This window comes from Pinus tabuliformis, chromosome 8 (assembly GCF_031772625.1).
Source record: "Pinus tabuliformis cultivar Carrire ecotype Pingquan chromosome 8, CPIR1, whole genome shotgun sequence".
NCBI classification, from domain to species: domain Eukaryota; kingdom Viridiplantae; phylum Streptophyta; class Pinopsida; order Pinales; family Pinaceae; genus Pinus; species Pinus tabuliformis.
Window position 1 is genome coordinate 311,109,321 of NC_142294.1, and position 19,830 is coordinate 311,129,150.

The window sequence follows — 19,830 nt, forward strand, 5'->3', positions numbered from 1 at the left end:
GGTCCTTTGTTCAATAAATTTCTCTTTTCCCATATTTATAACCTTTTGCCTACAATTGTGATTCTTATTAAAAACTCCTTATCTTTAGGTATGTACCTCTATCCTCCAAAAAAGACTTTACTACCAATTTAAGGTTTCTCCATCTTTTTTATAAGTTGTACAAGAGTGGGCTGAAGAATGTAGTATTCTTTTCTATGTCATTAAAGCTTTCTTTGACAATATGTACATAGCTTTAGCATAGAAAAAAATGAGTTTCATACGAATGGCTTTAATACATAGCCTAATAGATTTCGACCAATCTCCTGATATGGTGCACTTAGTTTCTTATAATTGCTTTTCTTCATACAAGGGTCTTAATTAAAGGGCCTTAGAAGTGTCTTCAAGTTCCTCCAAAATAGAATGGTTTTGGTTATGAAAAATGTCTCAATATGCTGTCCCATAACCTTGTAGAAAGACTATAATTTGAGCGTTCACATCCTCCCACTAGGTAATCCACCAATCCCTTGCCATTGGGTATAGGTAAAAATTTTAGACAAATTTGATGCAGGGAATCTTGTTAGGGCATTTTAATGAGAAACATTCATGATTAATGTGTTCAATGTGTGCACATCATCTGCACTCTCCCCCAAGAGATGGGTCACCAAATGGGTTGATGATAATGCAAAGTGGCCATGGCATTAATTTGCATGGGTTGATTACCAAAAGAGACAAAGCAAAATACTTTTTCTTTGAAACCATTACTGTATCCAACCTTTTGAATGATCCTCTCTCCACCATTGTTAAAATTATTCTAGGTAAACCACAAGTCAACAATGTCATGGCACTGGTATTGATTGGGCTCAGAAAACTCTAGCTAGGTCTTGAAGGTTCTTTAGGCTTCTTTTTCACCAGGCATGACCCTCACAAGCAATGCCCATTACCTATCCTCTTGATTTTCAGACTATATTAAAGTCCTTGATAGTAGAGGCATAAATGTTGTTAGGGCTTAGAATTCTCCCGTAAATATTTAGTAGAATCCAAACTAACGTTTGCATGGGGTTTGTACCACACTCAACAACCACGATTACATGTTGAGGGTTTATCAAGTTGGGAACCCTGTTGTTCCTATCAAGATGATTTGAGTACATGTATTTAACACTTGTGTAACAAACTAAATTTATACAAAAATAAACACAAACAATGTAAAAAGACAACAAATAATATTAATGATTAATTAGTTCGCAATTAATGAAAAGGTATGTCCTTAAGGGCATAACCGTTAGTGAAAGGGTACTTACCTGGCTATATATACATGACCCTCATTCTCGTTTGTATCAACCTACATCAATTCTTTATATAATATACAATTTACACTTACTATCCCATGCATGTATTTGTCTACGAAGTATTTTAATATTTCTGCTGCGTATACAACTAGTGGTCGTTACATTGGTATCAGAGCCACGTTTGATCCGACCTTTAGCGATCTACCTATCGTCAACCTTATTACCATCATGATTTAGGCGTTCGTCAGTCTTGGAGATTCTCCATTCCACCAGATTCGCCGTCAGGCCTTTGGCCATTGAAAAAAACAAAAAAAAAAAAAAATAAAATAAAATATCAAGTTAAAAAAAAGACAAGTATATTATAAAAAAAATTATTACAATACAATACAATACAATATATATCTATATATATATATATATATATATATATATTAAAAATAAAAAAAAAATAAAAAAAATTACTGCAGTCGTGGTTTGACCCTACCTGCGTAGATCAACAACCACTTATCCGACCCTCGTTTGTTACATTGTTCCATCCCAACGAGCAAAGTTATGTGGAATTGACTGTTTGTTCCATTTAATGCCTGCGAAGCACTGTTGAGTCGACGTTATCTAAGGGAAACAAAGCTTTGTGGAATTGGTTGTCTAAGGCAAGTGAAGTTCTGTTCTAGTTGAGGTATCGAATTTTGGATTTGATGTTGGAGACCAAACCTCCCTTTTGATTTGATTTTGGGCACCAATTACCATTGAAAGACAACAAGTTTCCTGTTAATATCGATCCTTTGGTTCTTAGCACAAGACGTTATTCAAGAAGCAACAAGGGTCTTTTCTAGTCGTAAGCATCACAGTGATACTTGATCACACCAAAGTGCGTGAAAATCACATCATGCCATTTCCTCCTGCAATAGTTCATGAGGCAGATCGATGATAGACATGGGTCGCCTTTCCTATGGTAATGTATCTTGACCAAGCGAGGTATTGAAGTTTGGCATTCAGATTGATTTTAGGTTCATAGCAATTCCTGTAGTTGCTGGTTAGAGTGTCTGAGCTAACCCTAGGCTAGAGAAGTTGACTTCATGCTCCCTTTCACCCGTGCTCCCATCACAACGACATTGTTGACTTACCTGTGCGTGTCCAGTTGTGGTTTCCGTCAACACTGAATGCTGCGTACAGTTGCCGCCATACCCCCATGCTACCCACAAGCCAACTTCCACCCTACCATACTGTTGTCCCACACAACATTGTAGGCTCTCGATTCCGACAAATAACTGTGGTCAATAAACGTGACCCAAGTCAAACACTGTTCAGACATTTCGATCTGCATATAGATTGGCTGGTAATATAAAGTTATAATAATTACATTATAAACTTAAATAATTTAATTAATTAATTATATTAGATTAATAAAAAAATAAAAAGAAAGAAAGAGGAAGAAAAAAAATTAGAAAAAAAAGGAAAAGGAAAAAAATATAATATATATATATATATATATATTTAGAAGTAAAAAAATAAAAAATAATAATAATTAATTAATTAATTAAATTATTTAAAAAAAGGGCGATTACATAAACCCTAAGTTCATCTTGACAAAACAAATGGGATCAATCATTGAAAAAAAATGATGGAGCTCAATTCTAAAATGACGAAGGAAGAAAGGTTTTCCTATAATGGTCTTTCAGTTACAGATCACAAAGTAATTACATTAAAATGAAGTATCCAAGGAAGAGAAGTTAATGTCGCCATCAGCCCAAGCAATGATAAAAATTATATCAACATCAACTTGGCAAATCAGCGATTAATTCCAGAGCTAAGCATTGGTGTAAAGAAAAATATTTTTGACCAAAAAGAGTATAAAATTAGTGATCTACAAGTGACAATAGGTCATTATGAGTACATATCTCAATTTCATGTTGTAAGGACGGATAAAAACACTGACATCATACTCGGTCAACCCTGGTTTAAGGATTTGGGTACATTCATGTTAAACATAAAGAAACAAGTTTTGACGTTTCCTTATAAAGGTAAGATGGTCACGTTTCGAGACATAACAAGTAAATCAAAATCAGTAAATTCTTCATTAGAAGACCTTAAGGATATCTCAGACTTGATGTTTCAAGATAATGAAAAAACTATATCAAAGAAGCAAATAGAGCTTGAAGAAGTCATCCATAGCACAGACAAAGAAATTTCGTGCCTCAGATATCACCAAGAAAAACTACTTGAACAAGTCAAGAAAGCCAAAGAATCAAAGAAGGAACTCAACGAGCGTTTATGAGAACAAGAAAAAGAAAATTTACGTTTAAAGAGCCTTAACCAAACATTAGTAGAACAAAGCAAATGTTTAAAAGACAAGAAGCGTGAAGGCCAAAATAGAGTTGACTCAGAGAATGAGGAATGCTTACGTCTCAATAATCATAATCAAAATCTGCTCAAACAGATTAAAAAACTTAAGGACGAAAAGAAATCATTGGCGAATAGGTTCAAAGAACTTATTGCAAAGGAAGCATCAAAATCTCCAAATGTAACAGTCCAAACTGAAGAAACAAACATCAATACCACTAATCTCACAGTTCAAGCAAATCCAAACCCTATTGAAGTAAAAACGTACTCAGAGGTTGTTGTTCAAACAGAGGACACCCCAAATAAGGATTCAGTAGTCAAGTCAACAACAACAATGCCTGAAGGAAATCAAGAAACTGCAATAAAAACGTTAAAAGAAGTTCAAACAAGAAAACATTCCTTATCTACATCAGAATCACAAGAGTAGACACCTTAATCAATCTACAAGTCCATGTCACGCAGAACATAAACAACAAAGTTATGTTCCGAAGAATATTGAAGTGATCTCAATCCACTCATAGGATAACTATTCACCACACAACTCCAAGGATCAAAAGATTCCCAAAAGATTAATCTAGGATGGTTCAAACCGTTTTCAGTACGACAATTTTGTCTATCGCTCAGAGCATCATATCATCTTGTATCAACAAATATAAAATCTTAGAAAACGAGAAAATATTCCGAACGACAGAAGAGATCCGATCCGTCATCAGTAAGCTTTGAGGACAACTTTTTGAAGGGGAAGGCAATGTAACAAACTAAATTTATATAAAAATAAACACAAATAATGTAAAAAGACAACAAATAAGATTAATGATTTATTAGTTAGCAATTAATGAAAAGATATGTCCCTAAGGACATAACCGTTAGTGAAAGGGTACTTACCTGGCTATATATATAGGGCCTTCATTCTCATTTGTATTATCCTACATCAATTCTTTATATAGTATACAATTTACACTTACTATTCTATGATGGATGTATTTGTCTTCGAAGTATTTCAATATTTCCACTGCGTATACAACTAGTGGTTGTTACAACCTGACCAAATAATAGATAAGTGTTTTCAAAGCAAATTTCCAATAATTTGGACTTCTAAACACAAAACATCCACTCTGTCTATTAAAGACAGGATCTGACAGAGGATAGGTATTTTGCTAGGGTCACTCAAGCATTGAATATTCCATGAATTTAATTTGATAGGGAAATCATGACGTTGTGCATCTTCATTTCCTTTCCTCTTAGGTGATTGAGAACACCAAAGGAGTTTAAACTTACAGTGGGTTTGCAGAAGTAAAGCAAGCATCCAAAGTAATAGGTTGTGGTTATTGAGTAGGCATCAATCGTTTCCCCCAGTTGGGAGTTGAACAATGATAGAGGAGATGAGCTTGGCAATTTTCCCCATCTTGTTGAGAGGCTCCAGGTCTTAGTGTTGCTAACATCACGATAATATCTTCAAACTCTGATTTTTTCCACTTGCCAATATTAACGTGATATTTTTAGATGGCGATGTTGTTACGATAATATCACACAATGATCGAAAATATTGCCAGCTGGTTGACTATGGTGCTTTAAGTCACTTTTTTTGGGGTTTTTTTGGCTCATTTTGGAAATAGAAAGAAGTGTTTTAAAGCAAAGAAGAGCTTTCTTCCTCTAGAGGAAAAGCCTTCCCCTTTGCCTGTAAAACGAGTGTAGGAAATCACTAGTTTATGTATCTAATTGCAGTGTAGATGGCTCATGGTGAGAGGTACTCTTATTGTACTTTTTGTTGATATTTTGAGGCTGAGTCAGAACATAGGATTCAGGACATGATTCAGTGTTGGTGTTTGATGTAGCACTTCATATCATATGTATCTTATATATTAGTTCTGTTTTCATAATTATGTGGTAATGAATTTATTTGATGTTGTTGGTTTAGATATTAAAAAATTTGAATATTTTGTATCCCTTTTAAATATATTTTTTTGGCTCATGTTTGCCAATTTTTGTTGCTATTATCCCCATTTTTACGATTTTTTGCTTTTTTGGAACTTTGCTGATTTTTTTCGATGTTGATGTCAGCAACATTGGCTAGAAGGGAATGGTATCAACTCCTGTTATTGGGTACTTGTCATCATCACCAAGTTCAACTTGGAGTATCAAGTCCTACTTTTGTTAGACTTGAAAATAACTCCTGGGCTGTTGTCATGTGCCTAGATGCTCCACTGTCCAAGTACCAAGCATTCCTCAGAACTGTATTGGTAGACAGGGAAGATACTATTGAGAATTCTCAAACTTCATAGCAATCTCATCCATCTGAGTTTCTGCAGAGGTCACTACTTGTTTCGGCTGTTGCTTCCCCTGCCTTTCTTCTCTAAACAGTGTGATGCATAATTTCCTTCTTCCCTGGCTGTGAGGCTGACTCCTCACTCTCTCCCTTAACCTTGCTGGGTCCTTTACCTCCACCCTTCTTGGCTTGATCAATTAGGGATAAGTTGATGTCACTACTCTTCTTGCTGGCCTTTGACTCCATTTGAGTTTCCTCGTGGATATAAGGTTCCCAAAATCTTTCAAAATTAGGAAGTTTCTCCCAAGCTCAAATACCTTTGATGAATGATTCCCATGATGTTAGGAATCCATTTAGTGCCACATTCACCAACTCTACATCTGCATCCTTCTCTCCAACTGCTATAGATCTGAGTTTGTTCCGCGATATCATCTTTCTGTTAATGTTCTCACTCTGGTAGAATCTAACCAGGGAATCGAACATCCCCTTTGTCATTGTCCTGTAGTTCTTCGATATGTGAGGAATTACATGATTGTTCACGGCATCTAAGATCATCTTCTTGGCCTTCACTTTTTTCTTCTGATGTCCTGTCAACTGCTGTGGATCTATAGTTGAAGGCACATCATCTTTGACCCAGAGATCATCAATGCTACCTTGATCCAACCTATCATCAAATCTAAGGTTAGCTACTCCTTCAATAAAAAAAAATGAAACCCTATAAGTGCTGGTCCTTGATTTTGTCAGTTGCTCTACTGCTGTAAATCCTCGAGGGTTACAAAAAAGTTTGAATACCATCCAACCCATCTAAATCTAAGGTCCTTGATTTTGTCAGTTGCTCTACTGCTGTAAATCCTCGAGGGTCTCAATCAGAGACCAGCTCTAATACCATGCCAAATTTTCCAAAGGCCCTAGATGTTTGTTGTCCTATGTTGCTTATAATAATAAATCATATTTGAAATTATTTAATCACAAAAATGAATATTTCTGAACATGCAACAATCACACATATGGCTGGAAAAATGAACAGCGGAAGCAATAAATACAGTGATTTTCCCCTTCAAATCAGCTTATTATTTCCATGATCAAAGCTTAAAAGTCATGTCCACTGTATGGTGTAACTTAGCAGCTGTACTGTAAACAAAATACTACAGAACAGAGAATTATAACGTGCTGAAGAAGTATGGCTCTGCTGAAGAAAGAAGGCAGCGGTTGCTTTTGTACAACTGTACGATGCTGCTGCTGTACAGATTCCTTGCCATTTGATATAGCAGATTTACACTTTCTTCCCTAGGATGCACTGTCCTTCTCTTGGTCTCTCTCTGTTAAGTTTAGGTATGTTCTATGCTAGAGCAATTTATTTAAATTTTCACAGTTAGCAATCACATCAGCATTAAGATAAACTGCAGATAGAATATAAATATAAATCGCAGAAGACAAGCCAAGACAAGAGGACACAAGATGTGGCGCTAGCCAAGGACAAACCCCACAATGTGTGGGGAAACCCTTGATCAATTCTTCTTTTATGTTCTTCAAAGTTCAGCAGAGAAAGGTAGAGAGAGAGATAGTACATTTACAATAGAAGTCAACACCTTGACTTATTTAGATCTAGCATAGATCACTTCGTATAACGATGAGATCAGTTGAAGACATTCTGCTTCAACTGATTCTCCAAGGTGACTCCTTCACCTATCATCATGCTGCATCCCGTCCATTTGCTTCACCTTACCGTGTAGCACCATCATGCAACATCATGCATCATCATGCTGCTCATGATCTCATACATCACGCTGCCCATTCTCATGATCTCATTTATCATGATGCTGCCCGTTGCATCATTCATCACAGTTGCACCATTGCTGCTCCTTTACTGAGATCATGCTGGCTGTACCTTTTGAAGTTGTTACAACAACATCTTTCCAATGATGAGATCTATTTATATCTTCATTGTGCTCTTTGTTAGATAACTTCATTTAGGGCTTCATTATTATAATGACAGTTTCATCATGTTACATAAACACTATATATAAACTGTAGTGATAACTGAGAGATCACTGTTGTGACAACAATTGAGAAGCTCGTCCTTAAATTGATGCCGAGACATTACTGCTGAGCTAGCAAGAGCACATATATATACTGATATCCTTTTTCATCCATCATAGCCTACATAATTTCCAGCCTGTATGGTTTCCCTGCCCAGTGTATAAAAGATGAGAGCATTACGTTCACTGTGTACATTGTGGCTAGATTTGACTACGTGTTAAGGTTTAGCGTATGAGTGTTGCGTTCCCTTGACATCGTTCATCCCTTGATTGCGTTGTGTATTGGGGCTTCTGGACAGCCTGTGATGCTGCGTTCCCTTGACAGCATTCATCCCTTGACTGCGTTGCGTATTGAGTCTTTTGGACAGTGTTTCCATTTATATATTGCGTTGGCATACATATGAAGTGCGTGTCATATTAACCTGCGTTATATTATGTTCACTGCATTTCCATTTATATTGTGTTGACAGTTTTTATGACCAGCGTATTAATCTTTATGCCCTGCGTAACCCTTGACTGCATAAAACCATGAACAACGTATTACCATGACAGCGTTGTACTGCGGCTTACCTCTTCATCACTACGGCTTGATGACTGTGGCACCCTTGACTGCGTATGAGTCTTTATGACCAGCGTATCTATATATATAAACATGAACAGCTTTATGACCAGCGTATATATATAACTATGACCTTCCGTTGCTGCGTACATTATTGTAGTGATAAGCGTATTAGCTCCTTATTATATATATCAATGACAACGTATATGTGACTCTATTAACAGCGTATATCCTTCTTGTTTGCCAGCATAATAATATCTTCCTTACTGTGGCTAAGAGTCTTCAATACGGCATTGGATTAGGGCATCCTTCATTAGTGCCTCTCCTTCTCCAAAAACCCAAGACGTGGAGAGGAGATCACTTGAAGAATTATGTGTACAAATGACTTCAAGTCCTTGCCAATTTATACTAAAACGTATAGGTTAAATAGACATGACGTTTGGGCTTCTAGAGCCTACATAAGAGCTGGTCGGCTTGATAATAATCACTTAAACAAAATAAACTAATATCTCCATAAGTACTTATCGGAATCGGATGATCTTTGAATCAATCCTACACCCCTCGACGAGAGGGTTCCAATAAAAATATCAGCTGCCATAAATAATCCGACCCATGGAGTTTGGCCCTAGTTGCCAATTTAACACACACTCTCTCTCTCAAGTGTTCTCAATTGTGTTTCAACTTCTTGAAAATGGACCTGGCTGGTGGTTCCGAAACGTCGACTATAATACTTAAATATGTGGGTCCTCCTCTATCTGTCAGGCCAGGGTAACTCCAGAATGGGCAGAGAAAAACTGATTGCTTAATTCATTAGCTAACTATCATTTATATACATAAATGGGACGGATCAGTTCATCTTCTTGATGACTGTTCGTGTTCCAGTTCACCCATCCGTTGAGGATTAGGTGTCAACATTCCCCCCCTTAATCTGAAGGGATGTTGGTGAGTCCAAGCATCGTTCTGAATCTTTCAAGCTTTTCTCTTCCAAGCGCTTTGGTGAAGATGTCTGCAATTTGCTCGTTTGTGGAACAATGACGGAGATGGATTGTTTTGGCCTCAACATGATGTCGGATCAGATGAAATTTAGTATTGATGTGCTTAGTACGATCATGGAACTTTGGGTTCTTGGCCAAATTTATTGCAGAGGTGTTATCAATCATGAGTGGAGTTGATTGTATTTGTTTTACCTGCAAATCTTCAAGAATTTTCCTGAGCCACACAATTTCTTTCGTTGCTTCAGCTGCTGCCACATATTCTGCTTCTGTTGTGGAATCTGCTGGTACTGATTGTTTGCGTGATCTCCAGGAGACAGCTCCTGATCCAAGACTCATAGCATATCCTGAAGTAGATACCCCAGTTTCTTTGTCTCCATCGAAGTCTGAATCAGAGTATCCAATCAAGTTGAAGTCGTCCACCTGTGTATACTTGATTCCAAGGTCTTGAGTTCCCTTCAAGTACCTTAGAACTCTTTTTGCAGCAGACCAATGTCCCTCACAAGGCTTTTGCATAAACCTGGAGAGGATTCCAACAGCAAATGAAATGTCTGGTCTGGTAGTAGTGAGGTAGATGAGACTTCCTACAAGCTGTCTATACTTTGTTGCATCCTCAAATTCCTTTCCTTCAATAGATGTGAGCTTCAAGTTTTGTTCCATTGGAGTAGAAAGAGGATTGCACTCTGTCATGCCAAATCTGTTTAACAAATCTCCAATGTATTTCTTTTGAGAAAGAAATATGGATTTTGGATGTTGGGTTACTTCAATGCCAAGATAGTAATGAACATAGCCCAAATCAGTCATTTCAAAACTTTTTCCTAATTCTTTCTTTATGGATGCAATATAGCTTTCATTGTTCCCTGTCATTAAAAGATCATCTACATATACCACAAGATATACAACTGTTTTGCCAACTTTCTTGACAAATAAAGTTGCATCATCAAGATCAAAATGTTTGAAGTTGAGTTTCAGAAGATGCTCAGTTAGTTTTTCATACCAGGCTCGTGGTGCTTGTTTGAGGCCATACAAGGACTTCACAAGTTTGCATACTTTGTGTTCATGTCCTTTCACAACAAATCCTTCAGGCCGGGACATAAAAACATTCTCTTTTAGATCTCCATTCAAGAATGCAGTTTTTACATCCATTTGATGGACTTTCCAACCGTTCTGGGCAGCTAGTGCAAAGAGTGTCCGGATGGTGGCCCATTTTGCTGTGGGGGCAAAAGTTTCCTCATAATCGACCCCTTCCTTCTGTGCAAAACCTTTTGCCACAAGCCTAGCTTTGTGCTTGTCAAGTGAGCCATCAGCTTTGTACTTGTTCTTGTAGACCCACTTGCAGCCAATTGGTTTGGTTCCAAATGGAGGATCAACCAGCTTCCAAGTGCCATTCTTTATGAGGGCATCATACTCCTTTTGCATCGCTTCTTTCCATTCATCATGAGAAGCAGCTTCTTTGAAGGAAGTTGGTTCAAAATCTGTAGACAAGTTCAATTCACAATCATAAGTAACATCCATATCAACAGGTGAATTAGAGTTATCTACATCACCTCCATCTTGTCGGTTTGTATTTCTGGTTCCTGTTTTTCCAATTTCATCAGGATGAACACTTTCAAGTGTCTTTGTCAGCCACTTTGGGGGACCTTTCTGAGATGGTCCAGGCTGCTCTGTTGATTGAGTTGGGACTGAATCAAGATTGAGTCTCCCAATTCTATCAATTACATCACTTAAAGCATCATCCGTTGTTGGAGTTTCATGCAGGGGAGATTGTTCTTCAGAAGAAGATTCCACATGTTGTTCTAGTATAGGAATCCCCCCTTCAAGATGTGGAATCTGATTATCAAACTCTTGAAATGATTTCGGTTTTGTGAATCTATCCAAGCGATCAAGTTGCCGCTCAACAACACTGTCAGATTTGGATGATTCAAGAAAAATGACATCTCTAGATACAACAAACTTTTTATTTACTTCATCATAGAGACGGTATGCTTTAGATGTGTTTGAATACCCCAGGAAGATACACTTACGACTTCTAGCACCAAGTTTGTTTCTATGTACCTTTGGTATTAAAGCATAACAGGTGGAACCAAAGATCCTGAGATGTTTTACCGAAGGAACATGTCCATACCACAATTCATAAGGAGTCTTGTTTCTTATAGCACTAGATGGACATCTATTCTTTATATATGCAGCACATAGAACAGCATCAGCCCAAAACATTATCTTTACATTTTTGAAGAAAAGCATGGATCGTACCATATTCAAGATTGTTCTGTTCATTCTTTCAGCTACACCATTTTGTTGAGGATTATAAGGCACAGTTGTTTGATGTTTAATCCCATGTTGGCGAAGATAGTGTTCAAATTCATTTGATGTATATTCTTTTCCATTATCAGTGCGAATAGACCCAATATGAGATTGTGCATCATTTTCAATCCATTTATGAAAATTCTTGAATGTTTGAAAAGCATCAGATTTGTTCTTCAATAAATAAACCCAACACATTCTGGTGTAATCATCAATAAATGTCATGATGTATTTATTTCCATTTGCAGAAGGAACAGGCATTGGACCACATAAATCTGAATGAATGAGTTCAAGCTTCCTATGTGCTCTTGAATGTGAATCATGAAAAGACTGTTTGCTATGCTTTCCTAGAATGCAAGCATCACATTGCTTATGTTTTCTAGGAATGGTAGGCAAACCAACAACACCATTTTTCTTCAACAAGCGGAGACTATCATAGTTTAAATGTCCAAATCTAGCATGCCATAATAAACTTGACGGAAGTGTACCTTCTTCATGATGAGAAATATATGAGAAATGTTGTGCATGAGCAGAGGTTCCTTGCAGTTTAAGAAGTCTTTCTTCTTCTATTCCCCTCATGACAAGTGAGTGGTCAGATGCCTTTCTTACCTCAAGCTTTCCATCAAACATATGAATGGAGTGACCTTGCTGGCGGATGTGGACCAAGGACAACAAGTTTCTCTTGAGCTGTGGGAGATATAGAACATGATCCAGAAGAAAGTCTGGAAGACCAGGCAGTTTAAGCCTGATTGTGCCAAGCCCTGATGGCTTGATTTTTGACTGATCTGCAAAGTATACTGCTCCATCAACATTGTCAGTGAAATCTTCAAAAAAATCTTTCCTATGAGTCATATGACAGGTTGCTCCTGAATCAAGCAACCAATCATTTTTCGAAGAAGCAAGTGAAGCATTAAACAAATCTTCATTTACTCCAATGTTACATTGTGCCTCAATATAGTGAGCGGATTCAGGTGCTTTACCTTTGTCTGTGTCATCAGTTTTACCTTTCTGCTGATTTCTTCTCTGCTCAATTTTGTCCCATGGTAGCTTGCATGTAGAAGCATCATGTGATCCATTTCGTTTGCAGCGAATGCAATGCAGATCTGCCTTTTCTGCTTGAGAATGTCTGCCCCCCTGCCTCTGAAGTATCTTCCTCTTCCTCTTCGTCCACCTCTTCCTCTTGTAGAATCTTGAGCAGGATGCTTTTCTTTATGAGCAAGGCAAACAGTCTCTTCAGAAGATTCAGGGACTGTTTTCCTTCCAAAGGCTTTCTCTCTTTCAGCAAACTTTTTCACAAGAGACTCAAAGGTTATGTCTTTAAGATTTCCATTTGCTTGTAAAGACTCAAGATAATTTGAGTAGGTAGGATAGAGTGCTTTGAGAAAGGCAATAAGCGAGATATCCAGCTCAACCTTAGTGGATTTAATATCATGCATTATAGACTTTATTTCAGATGCAAGAGCAAGGGGATCATTATTTTTCAGTTCAAGAGTGAAGAGTTTAATCATGAGCTGAACAACTTCAAGTGCAGAATGTGAATCATAGAGTTCTTTCAGCTTTTGTAAAGCTTCAAAGGCAGTGGAATAGGATGAAATATGACGACTTACTTCTTCATTTACAGATGCTGCGATCAATGCATAGGCTTTGCTGTTCTTGTTTTCCCAAATGACAAGTTCTTTATCTGATGTAGGCTGCACAGGGTCTTTGTCTTCTTCTCCGACACACACTCCTTTCCACAACTCATTGTAGATGAGGGTGTGTTTTACCATCCGAGACCATTCAGAATAGTTCTCCTTGCCAGTGAGAACTATTCCGACCATTGAGATGATTGAATGCATTCTGTAAAAAAAAATTACTTCTGCTAAAAAAAATCCTTACGTTACAGCCTTCAAATCCTTCTGATATTTGCTAAAAGCATCAGCATTTCATTGTACATATCACTGCAATACTACTATGTTTTGAAAAAAATGCGCAAGGGAATATATCACTTCAATGTATTAATATATCACTTCAATGTATTAATATATCACTTCAATATATCAATTTATCATGTAACACTAAAAACACTCTGACTGATATAACTTTGAATGCTTTGAAAACTGCCTTGAATGATATATATGAACACTTTGAAAAAAACAGCGCAATGCTTTGAAAAACTGTTTATATAGGTGGCACAAACCCTAGCTCTAGGGCTTAATCAGTCAAATATCTTGTTGCCTGCTTTGCAACCGCACATAATCCCCAAGTATTCCAAAGCGTTTCTAATTGCAAAGGCTTTCTCAGATTTCGGATTATGGAGATGAAAGACATGGCCTTCGCCTTCTATCGTAACCAAATCCGCATTTTTGCCCACCTTCTTTAGATCTTCGTAATACAAAAACACAACGATCCGTCAGCGTATCCTTCGTCTTCTGCACTTCAGGAATCTGAGTGGTACTCCTCACCGCCAACGTTTCTCCATTTTAGAAGAAATGAACAAATCTAAAGCGCGTCCACAGAGGGAATCAAGAGCATCGTCAGAGCCTGGGGTTCTCTTACTTCAATAGCGACACGGTAATGAGCAGAATTATTTAAATGGAAGCTCTGTCAGGAACTTGCTATGATCAGAGAATGAATGAAACCCCAATCATGCTACATTGGAGATCCAGTACAATAATCTACAGCACATAAATGATAAATGTATGCACAACTTTCTATCGCTGCTGCAAATCTATGACAATTTTTTTTTTGTACACACCAGTTTATCCTGCAACTACGGGCACGATGCAAGCAAGCTATATCAGCAGATGGAATATTAGTGCGGGATTGCCTTCAAAAGTTATCTTACGCAACTTTGCTGGACTATACTGCAACTGTCGTCGAATGCATTGATAAGCTCAACAGCACAGATCATTATTGCTCGCCGGGTTTGTTCATCAGCGTTCAATGCCAAACAAATGGATCTTCATCCAAGCCGTTATCTCAGTAAGAAGTACAGGACATTGTGAGCACAAAATCCAATTTCTAGCTTTAAATTATGTCAAACAACGAACACATTTTATTGTTAGAGACTTCAACCTGTCATTTTGCTCAAACACGCGACGTTCCAAGAATCCTCCTTAACAGGTAGTGCGGAAAGATTTTGGCCTAATGCTTTGTCAGGGTTACCTGTCTCAATGGAGATGAATGTTCTTGGGCAGATTGATAGAAAAGACTGGAGAGCTGTTGCTATGATTCGCGCAAGAAGTGGGCAGTTACTTTGATACCATCGATTCCAAATCTCCGTTCACGTAGATTGCAACACGTAGCTCTCAATTGATGGTCGAAGGGAGAGCAGCGCTCAGGACAGAGCGGCACTCAGGAGAATGCAGATGCGCAGGATATGATGAGGTCGACAGTAAATGACAGAGATTTCATGAGGCAGCAAAAACGGATGCGCAGAGATTCAATGAGGTGCAGAGAATCACGCAGAGGACAGAGCGCTGGCAGAGGCAGAGGAGTTACAAGGCACGCCAGAAAAAGGGACCTGGGACCTGTGCTCTGATACCATGTCAGGCCAGGGTAACTCCAGAATGGGCAGAGAAAAACTGATTGCTTAATTCATTAGCTAACTATCATTTATATACATAAATGGGACGGATCAGTTCATCTTCTTGATGACTGTTCGCGTTCCAGTTCACCCATCCGTTGAGGATTAGGTGTCAACACTATCAAACAACAATTCCAACCACAGAAATCTTAAAACAACTCCCACCTTGTTTTATTTATGCTTTGAGAGAAATAACTAATCTCCTCAATCGTAGCAACTAATTTCCTGTATTTTAGCAACTAATCTCTTTAATCATAGCAACCACCTTATCTCAACAATGAGATGTATGGTGCGATTAGAGAAAATCTAATGCACTAATATTCTAGAATCAGTAAGAATATTTCATTTAGATTTGTCATGAACTACTTGTATTTTCACACCTAACCTGTGCAAGAAGCTCTTGTTTGAGCTACATTCCTCAATAGATTTAGGGTGGTTTTGTGTTGAAGGAATGAACCCTTCAGCTCAGTCTATTATTCTTGGGATTAAGCCATTACCTCGGAGGGGAATGCTTTGGGTGCATATGCAGGTAGGAACAGGAAGGCCTGGCAGGGAGGAAAGTTTTCAGCCTACAAAAATTACAAGTACATAGAAGGCCATTGACACAACCTTTCCAATACCGACCCAAGTGAGTAGGGCAAGAGCATGAGGTCTAGATTCAACATCTAAAGTATGACCATGTTTATTATCAGAACTTAGATGGCCTGAATTTTGAATAACTATAGAATTAAAAATCAAAAAGTTCTGTAATTTCATTAAATTTTTTCTTTGGACATATTGTTGCCGCCTTACACACACACTTAAGTTAGTGAGAAAAACCCTTAACCCCACAAGGTGTGGTTGGTGGAAAAACTAAGAGATGGGGCTATCACCTATTCCCAACTCTCTCCGAGGCAAGCTAAGGAGGGTGGTCTCTAAATGAAAACCTAAGTTAAAAAGATGATGTAAGGTTTTTAGGAGATGTCAAGGTTAATTTGGATTACTTGAGATTATGAGCAAATACAATGAGCAATATGAAATGAAATATACTTCAATAACCATCAACACATAAGATAAAGATGAGCATATAAGACCAGTGCCTTCAATATTGCTTTAAAATAAATAACACTTGCTCTAAAATGAAATGTTTCAAAGTGAAACACAAGTAACCCTGTCAATCAAGAAGATGTTAGCAAGATTTAAAATTGCTTCCAAAGAAATGCTTTCAAAATATAATCATTCACAATGCTAGAGCATGTAAGGAGGCAAATAAAATAACTTGCAACATGAAACAAGCTAAAACTTCACTTTGCAAAATGAACAATATGGTACTTGCCCAAGTGAGATAATCAATTCAAAACATTTTCATCATGACAAGTATATAAATAATTTGCAAGTAAAATAGCTTGAAAAGTAAAGTGTGTTAATATGAAATGCACTTAACTAAGGTTAGATGCAATTATCTTGGTTAATTTTAAGCTAGATGCCTAATCTAAGTGAGAGATCTTCCTTTTGAACTCTTGCCAAAGGGTAAAAATTGGGGTGATTGTAAGAAAGTGGCACTGAGAATATGGCGGTGTCGTTAACGATACCCTTCCCCTCAGTCTTACGAGCCAACATGTGCCTTCGTTCCTACAAGGGGACAAGCCACCTCCATAACTGCAGGGTCACACACTCTTTACATTACTTCGTACCAATTGGAAGAATTTTCCTTATGCTTGGAGGTAAATTAGAAATGCAGGGTAATCTAAAATGCTTAAATGAAATGCAAGTAAGTTCTCCCAAAGAAATATTAAATTTTCAATGCTTCAAAGTAAGGAAATGGTGCTCAACAATATATTGCAAATATAACTTTCAAATGGAGATTAGCTTGTAAGTAAATTAGAATGATGCAATCAATTTGCTTGAGAAACAAAGTTGTTTCAAGTAGACAATAGAATGCTCCAATACTCAAGATAACGATGTAGCATCTAGAAATGAAGCATGACCTCAAGTATATATGAAACAATTTGTTACACTAAATGGAAATGAATTAGTAAACAAAATTAAATTTTGCTAGAAATTAAAATGCTTGCATGTAAAGAGTAGATTGCTCAAAGTAAAGTGTTTGTAGCTCAAGGCAATATATAGAATAGAGAATGCAAAGCCTTAAGTTGAATTGTAACAAATTTATCTAAACAAAATAAAAATGTGATGAGTGAGGTTGTGTAAATTTTAAGCATACAATTAAAATGGAAACCAAGAGAATGCAAAAGTTAATCCACTCACATATTTCTCTCCCTAAATAGAGAGAAGGAATGCCATGGGTAAAACCCAAGCTCCCACATGAAAATTAGATCTTTTATTAGCTTTTTTAAATGAGTAGAGTTGAAAAAATCTGTTGATATGATGATCTCTGATGGTACAAGCAACCTTTGGTACATTCTTAGGCATGGAGTCTTAAAAACATATTTAGGTGCCACTCCAGTGGTCAACCGAATAAATCTTCAAAGTCCTCGTATATTGATTTTTGCTGCTGGAATTGTATTATAACTATTCTAAGACAGCCATCTATGAAGGACTTCATTTTCTTGAACCTGTGAGGCCTTACAACTCTAGGAGGCTATCCACGATGTTCTGTTGTTTTAGCATTTTGTCTTTCTATTAAAACATTGTGAGTTTTCGATTGTTTGTGTTTGAAAAGCATCTACCTGCCTTTAATGTATGCATTTTTTTATTTTTTTCAATGAAGAGAAGCTAAATATTTTTGATTTACGCCGAAAAATCTTCTCAAAAGACTTTATATGGATCACAGAAGCCTAAATTCAACAAGGTGATGGGATTTATAAATTCACAAAATGCATGTGGATTAAGATAAGGTAGGTCAATCTTAAAAACTCTAACCCCTAGTATTATTCTTTTTCCAGCTTAGGAAGCCTGGGAAAACCGCTGATTACTTTCCCTCATTTTGAGGATGGCACCTAGGGTATACCCTAGAATCATCTGGGCACAAGGCAAGTCAACAGCAAGACTTGAAGCCATTACAACAGTATACTCTAAATGTACTCAACATGTCACTTATGGGAACTGAACCTGGGTGGAGAGGATAACAATCATTTCAAATTATCAAGACATCCAAGTAATTTATCTCCATCAAAAGGATTTATAAAACCAAAAAATGTACATGCAATCTGTAGATTAACAAACACTATTGAAGTTTCCAAATTCTTTCTCTCTGGACAACTCATTAGGGTATTTTTGATTTTCCAAACATGAATTTTAAGTGTTTTATTTGAGTCAAAGAAGACTGCAAACTAATCTCCTGTCATTAATTTTGAACATTTTAAGGGAAGTAATCTTTTTTATGGACAATAAAACACGCCACTGACAATCGTTGGTGTTCTAAATCCTCAAAATATACGTATATTCTTGACAGATAATGTTAACCCGCTGTATCGACTATTATTGCAATTTAGATTAATTTATTAGGTGTGAATTAATTATTTGGAATTCATCCTTTGTTTGGATTTGTAATAACCTGATTTTATTTACTGAATGCGCTGAAGTTCATTTAGAGGCAGCATATTGAGCCATGATTTTGATATTTAGACACGTGGGTTTTATAGGTTCACAAGCAATATCAGTTTTCATTCGACAGTCAACATACGTTGAGCAAATCTGGCAATACTGCTTTTGGAAGTCAGATTTTTGGGTTTAAAGGAACTGTTTCCAATAGAAATTCAGGGAAATGTTTTAGATAATCCCTCAACATTGATTTAATGAGGATTACTGAGTGTAATTTTAGTTGGGCCTTTGTACAATATGACCAGCGACCATCATCTTGGTTATCTACACATTAAAGGTTGCATGGTAGAGGCAGCAGCCTTTTGCTCAGTGTGTTTTGGTTTTCTTGACAAAGCACTGGATGGAATATTCACTACAAATCCGTTGCCTATCGTTTGAGAACCTGAGTAACTATATGTTGTATCTTCCTATTATGCTATTCAGATTACTTGAGTTGAGGTTGTAAGATGTAACAAGAGTTGTAGACAGATTTAAAGTGCTCTTGGATTTATATGCATTGATCGTTTTTAGGGGGGTATTAATTTGGTGCTGTTGTTTCAGTTCATGTTTAAACATATATGCGAATTCAGTGATCGGTTTGTTTATAAGCAAAATTAGTAATTTTTGTATTTCATCTCAACCTTTTTTATCACGCTGTGCGGATAACGTGACTTGGGATTCTTACATTGATAAAATCTTGTGTGCATATAAAATGGTTTTAATTTTGTTCGCATTACTGGTTATTAGGAAGACTTGTGGTTTGGTGTTGGTCTGAAAATGTTTGTTTAGACAATCGGCAATATGGTAAGGTTGTCTCCAAAACTTACGCCTCTCCAAAGGGGAAAGCTTAATTTATGGCGAATGCTATTTCCAACCCTATAGCATTATAAATGCGGCTGACAAGCGAGGGAAATAGCGCTCGCCCTCTCTCTCCACGCTCCATCCATTTGTTCACGTGCTGTGGAGAGAGAGGGC

The 19,830-nt window shown here is 37.1% G+C and overlaps 1 protein-coding gene across 1 annotated transcript in view; it reads left to right on the forward strand.

The window, feature by feature from the left end:
* Window positions 1-19,489, forward strand: part of LOC149235385 (zinc finger (C2H2 type) family protein) — a 188,652-nt gene extending 169,163 nt beyond the window's left edge. The window contains exon 5 of the mRNA XM_089372096.1: window positions 18,918-19,489. The gene's annotated coding sequence lies outside the window, so the exon portion shown is untranslated. The remainder of the gene's footprint in view (window positions 1-18,917) is intronic.
* Window positions 19,490-19,830: the final 341 nt, after the last annotated feature.